Source organism: Acartia tonsa, chromosome 6 (genome assembly GCF_053477335.1).
Source record: "Acartia tonsa isolate MP-2025a chromosome 6, ASM5347733v1, whole genome shotgun sequence".
Lineage (NCBI taxonomy): Eukaryota > Metazoa > Arthropoda > Copepoda > Calanoida > Acartiidae > Acartia > Acartia tonsa.
The window spans coordinates 8,445,037-8,454,425 of NC_137265.1; positions in this window are offsets into that span (position 1 = coordinate 8,445,037).

A 9,389-nucleotide genomic window follows, 5' to 3' on the forward strand; every position below is an offset into this window, starting at 1 on the left:
TTTTAAATTTTACTTCTATTTTATGCAATTATTATCTTGTCTACAACTTTAAAAACATCGTTACGCGACAACCAGTGGACGGATTTTAGATTGGTCAACGGATTTGAATTTATTACGACCAGGACTATTTTTTTGCCACCTTAGACGACTAAATCGGCTGAGGAATAGCCGAATACGATATTTTTAAACTTAACATGAAGAAAATTTGGGCCGATTATGTTCATCGGCCGAATCCGGCCGAAGTCGGCCGATTTCCGGCCGGCCGATAACGAAAACAGCTTGCTAATACTGTTCCAATTTGGTTACACTTTTAAGGGAAGGTTTATAAATGTCTTAGGGTTGGTTTTAGGCTTTGTTCCTGACCTCCATCAGACTCCCCAATAGGATAAGGATCAAACAACTAATATTCTAATATTATAGCTTCTAAAATCCTTATTTCTGAACCGATTTTTAAAAAATAAAGGTCTAGCAGCACAGTTATGGGACCTGGAAAACGATTAAAGCAATCGTTATATGCGTGGATTGAATCATAACAAAGATATTAAAAACCGCATGAAGATTTAGGGTTAGCAGAGTTATAAAATTAAAAAAAAAATTTAGCTCAAAGATATAAACTTTTCAGATAATTGGCAATTAAAATCCTTATTTGTATCATAAAAGGTAATAGCTGCACAATCATTCCAAATGTTATAGCCATTTTAGAGAATATTGACTGCACTTAGTGCACAAACGTGTTTGTGTGTAAATTTGAGTACAATAGTAAAAAAACATATTTTTGAACCAGTCTATTGATTATAAATAGTTATGAGCCAGTCTATTGTGCACGAACGTGTGTGTGTGTGAATTTGTGTCTGGTGTTAATCATGAATCTGATGAAAAATAACAGGGCTCGGCAGCCGTGCAGCGGCCACAAATATGCCGCAGGGAAATATATAATTTAGTCTTTTATCATTGGTCATTTGTATTGTATGACGTCATTTTTTTATAGGCAATGTAAATGGCTTTTTAGAACTAACTGTCTTAAAAGGCGGTTTCCGCGATTTACAAACGTCTGCCGACCCCTAAAAAATACTTACTGAAACAAACAAAAGGAAGGTATGCTGTAGATTTCAAATATTCTTTTTACAAGTATGACAATATCCATAACGAGAGAAGCATTATTATCGAGTTTATGTTCTTTCTGACTGACTGACGGACGGGCAAAGTGAGTTATAAAGTAGCTTCACTACTACTAATAAAGTATGATTAAAAATATGATTATCATACACACATATGGACAGACATAATGTCTTTGTTAATTAAAGGAATCTTCAAAAGAAGCTTATCTTATATGCAGCAGTAACTGGCGAATGAAGTTCTTTATAGTGCCTATGAAAAATGACGTAATACAATACAAATGACTAATGATAGGCCAAAACACAGACTAAATGGCAGGTCAGTATACATTTTAATTGACCAACGCTAGGCCAGTATGACGTCATTTTTTATAGGAACATGTAAAATCTTCCTAGGCGATAGAATAGTTTTTCTATGAGAAACATTTCCTTATTAAAAGTGAAGCTTTTCTATTATTAGGGTCGGTCCGTCCGTTACAATTAGCTGTTTTCGTTAATTGAAACAGATTAGGATTGTCCTATCGATTTCAAACTTTGCATTCTGATTTCTATAACAGTTAGGTAAGACTCAGAATGCGCAGCAAACTCTATAATCGTTACCAGAAAGTCCGTACGTTCATTTAAAACAAGCTGATTTTTTTTACCTCTTTGACAACAAATTTTTGAATGTTAAAATCATCCTATTCATCTGATTTTTTAAATACTGATTCCTATTACAACAAGTTATCTATAATACAAAGTAGAACGATGTCTGTCTGTCCGTCTGACCGTCTGTCCGTCCGTCTGTCTGTCTGTCCCTTAAGATCTCGGTAACCACTGAACCGATCGGATTCTACTCTTCAGGGTATTTTTTTTTTTTTTTTTTTTTTTTTTTTTGAAGGAGTTTCCATGGTCCTTTATGGTCTCTCGCAATAATTTTTTTTTATCACCTCTTGGGCAAAGCCCCTAGAGGCTAGGGGCGAAGCCGCTAGTAGTGTTAAAAGCAAGTCCTAAAAACGTCCTTAAACAGTAACATATGCATTAATATTCAGTTTATTCAGTTCTGGCACTCTACAAGTGTTATTGTTCGTTTGTCATTCCATCTCAGAGCTTCGCTTTTATGGATGTTGTCATCCTTGTTTTTACCTAAAACTAAAGATGTAAAATAATGTAAACATTGATATTAACCAGATCAAATATACAGGCACAGTCTCTTTTTTCGACATGGAATCCCAAATTACATTCCCCTCTATTCCTCTAATTTACAGTATTTATAAGAAAAAGAACGAATACGTTCATTAGTTGCTCAGTTTTTTAAGCACAACATAATGCTATAGAATTATCCTTAACTAGAATTAACAGGATCTTAGTCTGTATGTACCAAAGGATCTCGGTAACAGCTTAACTGATATGGTTCATAGTTTGAGATTTTGATAAACTCCTGGTTGTTTTTTTTCAAGAAATTTTTTTATGTATATGTTGGGTTTCAAGCTTTTTTTCTTAATCTTACCCTAGTGGCTAAAGGTTAAGCACTAGTGTTAATTGTTTCAAAATAAAAGGCAGCCATGATGAAAAGTTACTTCGGTCCCTCGAGGCTAACAAAACTAGTTTTAATCTTTAAATTTTTCATTTTAAAGTCTTCGGAAAGCTGTCTATAATACGATGAGATAAATAACTATTACAGATACTAGGATAAATTGACAGACACACTTACTTATAGAGTAGCTACGCCTCTAATAACCCTGAAGGTGATAGCCCCGCATGGTCGAGAAAATGCTATATTATACAGGGATCTAAAGGGATAAGACAAAGGCCAATAAAATGATGATACACAAATATCTCCTTCTGTAGAAACCAACAAATCAGAAAATATTATTAAATTTGAAAACCTATTCCTAAATTTGCAATATTGCGAAAATGTGATACTTAATTCTGTCGTATTTAATTCGATAATGTATAAAGACCAATTAAAATTTTAAGGGGGTCTTCTAAAGACCCCTACAACCACCCCCCCCCCCCACTCGCCTAAAAAAATATGCACTTTTAGATGACATGTCATTAAGCAAAACTAGATGTATTCTTTAAAGAGAAAATAAAAAAAGGAAACATAAAATTTAGTTTGGAAAGAATAGAATTGTGTTAAAGTGTGTTTAAAATATAGTTTATTTATGTAAAGTGTTCCATACATTGGCCTGGACTTGACATCAACCATTCAAAACCTGCCAACCCCTGAATACATTTTTTATAATCACATTTTTTCAGAGAGAGGGGACAATGGGCTGTTTATTACCCTGGTCCCCAAAATTTTTCTTTTTCTGAATTTTGATTGGTTGGTTTATAAAACTGAGTGCTCAAACGTTTCAACCTCTAGTTTTAATCTACAGAAGTGTAATCATTGAGGATTTATTTTAATTCATCGGCCATTGTCTTATCCCTTTAGATTCCTGCATTTTTAAGGCAATGCTATTATTTCATCCAAGGAAATAAACGTCTTGTCCAAGGGTGCTAGATTAGGAAATAACCCTTAGACAACCGCTTTTATTACACGATCTTGTTTGGAAGTCCTAACTGTGCATGGTTGCATCTGTTCATGCCAAAGCATTCCAACCACACTTTCTATCAGTGTCATGCGCCAAACATGGCAGCAGTAGGTATAATTTTTAAACTACTAAAATGACTCAAACGCGATTACACCGCCCTGTCAGCAAGCAATGCTATACTTGCCAAGCAATCAATGTCGGTCTGTTATCAAAATCATGGCACAAAGTAGAACGATGTTTGTTCGTCTGTCTGCAGTTTATGTTCTTGGTAACCACCGCTGAACTGAATAAGCAATATACTATTGGTTTATAAGTATAAGATAGAATTGGTCGATTAGGTTTTTTTTGGACTTTTGTTCCTTGTAAAAATGTTGTAATACAGAATTTTTTCAATTCTTAAGTGAAGTGAATATTATTTTGCAGGCCTCAGCCTAGACTATATGATCTATTACTTTAAGAAACACTAAAGGTTTAATACCTAGCCTCTAGGGGCTCAGTGTATTAATGGGGAGGGAGCAGAAATATAGTCTAAATCCATCCCTATATTTCAATTAAGAAATTGTATAGCATAAAACCGACAAAGGACCTATGTGAATCTTTTCTAAAATTAAAAATTAAATCCGTTCTTGACGGATAAAAAACTTACTACTTATGTAATTGGATATAGAGGGAAGTCACATGGGGAAAGTGTTCAAAAAGCTATAAAAAGGTTTTGAACGTATGGAAGAATGTGGACATACCCTTACTATAAAGAAGCTGCCCTATTAAAACAATCTGGTTAAAAGAAACAACTTATGTTAATCAGACGGACGAGCATGCAGATAGACATACCCTAATTATAAAGAAGCTGCCCTATTAAAACAATCTGGTTAAAAGAAACAACTTATGTTAAACAGACATACGTACCTACGGACAGGCTTTCCCTAATTTTAAAGAAGCTGCGTTTCTTGAAATAAATCTGGTTAAAAGAAACAACTTATGTTAAACTTACATACGTACCTACGGACAGGCTTTCCCTAATTATAAAAAAGCTGCGCTACTTATGGAATCTGGTTAAAAGAAACAACTTATGTTAAACAGACGTAAAGTTTGAAATTGAAAATAGAAATTGTGCAGTGCAGTGCAGGGAGGGAGGGGACATTGGGTTCATTATTACACTAGTCCCCAAAGTTTTCTTATTTGTTGGCTTAATAACTTTGGGAACTGAATTACTGAATTTAGGTTGGTTGGTTTAATAAGTTGAGTGTCCTAACGTTTTAACCACTAATCATAATCTACAGAAGTGGTAATTTTATGTATCATCATTGGACATGGACATACATCATTTTCGGCAATTGTCTTATCCCTATAGATCCCAAGATTATTACACTGGTCCCCAAAGTTTTATAATATCGTTTCTTATTCGTTGGCTTTACAACTTTGGGGACTTTTATTGAATTTTGATTGGTTGATGGATAAAGTTGAGTGTCCTAACGTTTAAACCACTAATTGTAATCTACAGAAGGGGTAAAATTAAGTGCAATTATTATTGATGTACATTAATTAATCGGCTATTGTCTTATCCCTTTAGATCCCTGAGTGCAGGTATGTTTTCTCTCACAATTCTAAAGTGTTGAAACATAATGTTCAGACATTTTTGGGTACTTTTCCTGCAAAACGTCTGTCGAGCGCTATCCCCCCATTCTCATAATGAAAATAAGTTGGGCTGACCCCTGCGGGGCTACCCAGTACTCAATTCAACCTACCACCTCACGAAAGGAATTAACAAAGAAACGAAAAATATTCTCATATTTTTAATAATTTAAAAACAAACAAAGTGGGGGGGGGGGGGGATTCTGTGCTTTGAGGGAAAAAAACTATTTTTCTGTATGTATTTGAAGCGAAGCTATCTGTTTTAATTTGGCATGTACGGCTTTTTAATGCCAAGCAACTGCCATTTAATTCATTAGAATAGTTAATTATCGCATCGAAGTTTATACAGCTTTTTGTCTAAAATTACGATACATGATTTTTCAGTATGACTTAGAATCGGTTCTAATACAGCGGATATCTACCAGTTTCGAAGCAACACTGACAATATCAAAATATTCGCATTTTCAAACACAAAGAAACATATTTGCGCTTTTTTGCCTTGTTCTTTTGAGGCGATTATGCACACTAATTTTAGCAAGTGGAGCAACTCTAAAATTGGTTCATATTTTCATGAATGTTATTATCTCTGTTAAAAACTTGTTTTATACAACTATGGAAGGAGGGTACATTGGACAGTCAATTATATTAGTCCCCAAAGTTTTATATATAATAATATACGATCTCTTATTTGTTGGCTTAAAAATTTGTTTAATACAACCAGGGAAGGAGAGTACATTGGACAGTTGATTTTATTGGTCCCCAAAGTCTTATAAATCTTATTCGTTGACTTAAAAACTCTGGGGACATTTGTGAAATCTTAATTGGTTTGTTTAAACTAGTAGTGCTCAAACTTTTCCTCCAATCAATTCAATCTACAGATGGTGTTATTTTTCATGACTGGGATTAATTAGCATTTTATTGACCATTGTCTTATCCCTTAAGATACCTGAATACATAGAACACAGTCCAGACTCAGAAAGGAAAAGGACAATGGCAGATAAATTATCTTGCTCCCAATATTTTTATCCAATCCCTGTATCCGTGGTTGAGAAATGAAACAGGCCTCCCTCTCTACTAATGACTCTCTCAAAACTTTATGCAATAGCTATAGTGATTTTTAAAAAACAACAAGGATGACAACATTCATAAAAGCAAAGCCCTGAAAAGGTAGGACAAAAGAACATTAACAATTGTACATGCAGTGTAAGAAAAAGTTAAAAATCAACATGTTTTTTTTAAGACGTCCGGATATCTGGTAACGAGTATAGAGTTGCTACGTTTTTTCAATCGTTAGAAAAATTTTAACATGCATAATAAGGATAATAGCTAACTGTTACGGATAAGGACGGATTGACGGACAAATAACAACATAATATAAAGTTTCAAAGCGGTTGGACAGTTCTATCATAGAACAGCTTCGCTTTTAAAAATAGCAAAGAGGAAATAAATACTTTCTACGTGTACAAATATTATTTTATAAAAAAATTATTTTAGCCCAAATAAAACTGCAAATTTTTTTTATATTGTTCTTAATTACCTTTGTGATAATTTAATTAAAAACATTTATTTAAATTTTCTGTAAATAGAATATTTCTTTGTTAAATGTATTTAGATGTATATTAATATGAACTATACATAATACATATACTGTTATAAGAAACAGGTATAAAGGGATAGGACAATGATTTTAACTTATTATTTTTAATATGTTGGGGGAAGAGATGACGCAACTATTATTATTTCAGTTGGTTTTTAATGAATTTGGGTATGCAATGTACAAATGCCGCTATTTATTACTTAATGAAAAAAATACACAAGAGTAGATATTTTGTGGCTTGTTTAGAAATTCTAACAAAGAATCTTATATGATTAAGTAAGAGGGTGTCTGACTATCTAATTGTTTAGTGTTCATTCCATAATTTTATAGTAAGTTTTATATTGGTCTCTTATATTCAATTTGAAATACTCACCCCCTTTCCCCATTTATTAGAACAAAAACAGAAATGGTGTTTCGAGCACCCATCCCACAATTACCCGAATATGTTAGATTTAATTTGTTGTCTATTGGGCTATTCCTGTTTCCATGATGCGTAGATCACCTGTATAGATATCAAATTAATATTAACACTTATTCTTAATCTTTTATGTATAGAATAATAAAGTAGTTTTTGTATCATTGTATGTATTACAATTAAAATATATTCATTATACATTTACAACATTGCATAAATCTAATTCCTTTTATTTAATCATGATTATCTGAATTAAGGGCTACTAGCCTAGAGACAACCAACCCATAGGCGTCCAAGGGGGGGGGTAATGGGCCATTTGGCACCCCCAACGATTTTGGGGGGGGTAATTACCCCCCCAAAATAAATGTTCTTTAAGAAAAAAATTTTTGGGGGGGGTATTTACCCCCCCAAATTGAATGTTCTTAAAAAAAAATTTTACTGAAAATTTTTTTTTTTGGGGGGGGGGAGGGAGTAATCCCCGCCCCCCCCCCCAAAAAAAAAAGTCATAGTGTGACTCGAGCCTTGAGGTGTAATATATTTTATATTCCTCGTTTGGTCTCCTAATAGTTAATGAAAAGTATATCCTAATGTTTCAATTTCTATTGGAATATATTTTTGTTTTGGTTAATTGTTGTTAAAATCCCAATTTTCTTTAGTTTCTCTCTCTTTTTATTGTCTTTTACATAATTTGCATCGTGGCAACGCCCCTTAAGGGGCAATTCGTCGTATTTTAAAAATGGCTTTTGATAGTTTATTTTAGGATAGGTTATATTGGTTTAGGTGATTGTCCCACATGGTTAAGCAATTGGCCCCCCGCAGGGGCTAGAAATAGGAGAGAAGCTTGTGTGAAAAAAACGAAGAAACGCCCCTTAAAGAGCGTTGCCACAAAAGGGACTATACCCCAATATAGTCCAACCAATTAAAACAGTTCTTAACCATGATAACAAAAAATTTAATAGTTTGATCATGTTTTATTTGCTTGGGCCTTTATAAGGGCTAAAACCATCCCGGGGATCTATGATGTAATTGTAAAGCACTGAAGATTCCATAAAATAGATACCTAACTAAATTAAATATTTCATTAAATAATGAAAAAGAATTTCTATAGGCGATTTCTTTTGGGAGGATGTCAGGGTGTCTCAAAACTAGTTATAAAACTTACCAGGACCTATAAGATGCTTCACTTTAAAGTATAATCATATTGGTTCATTGGTTAGTGAGTTAATTATTGTATTTTTATGTTCTAAAGAATGAGATACTACTATATATTTGAATAGTAGTGGCGCCCTTAGCATCTAAGAACTCGTGTTTTCTAAAGGGTAAAAAGGGAGGAGAAAAATAGCCTAAAACCACTCAAAGGATTGACCTATAATAGTGTGGAACCATCATGGGATCTATGTGAAGCTTTCCTAAAAAGGAGAACTCAGTATTAAAAGTAATGAAATCTGAAGCTATAGTCAAATAAACCTTACTTACTACTTTATGTTATAGGATAGTACTTATTAACTTAATAGATTAGGTAGGTGCTTTTTTTACATAATTAAATTACCCCCCCCAAAAATTTTACCCCCGGGGTAAATTAGTTTGGGGGGGGTAATTACCCCCCACAACAGATTTGGGGGGAGTATTTACCCCCCCCAACAGACTTTAGGAGGGGTAATTACCCCCCCCAATCAAATTTTACCCCCGGGGTAAAAATTTTCGGGGGGGTAAAAAAAATTTCGGCGCGCTTCGCGCGCCATTTTACCCCCCCCAAACACGAATTACCCCCCCCCCCTAAATTTTTTTACCCCCCCCCAAAAAAAAAGCTTGGACGCCCCTGAACCAACCCTTTGATTTTACTACCTATGATTAAAACGGTTTAATGTAAAATGTAGCGCCTGTTAATGGGCCAAGTTATTCTCCATTATCATTACATTATAATTATCCGCTTTACACAGCAACAAAGTAAACGGTTTAGCATTTTTGTTATGCCATTGTTTGGGAAGAAAATTGTTAATATTTATTCCATTTAGGGTTAACGGACGTATATTTGCTTGTTGTGAGAATCCAAGGATCTAAAGGGATAAGACAATGGCCGATAAATTGATTAACATCCCCAATGATGATAC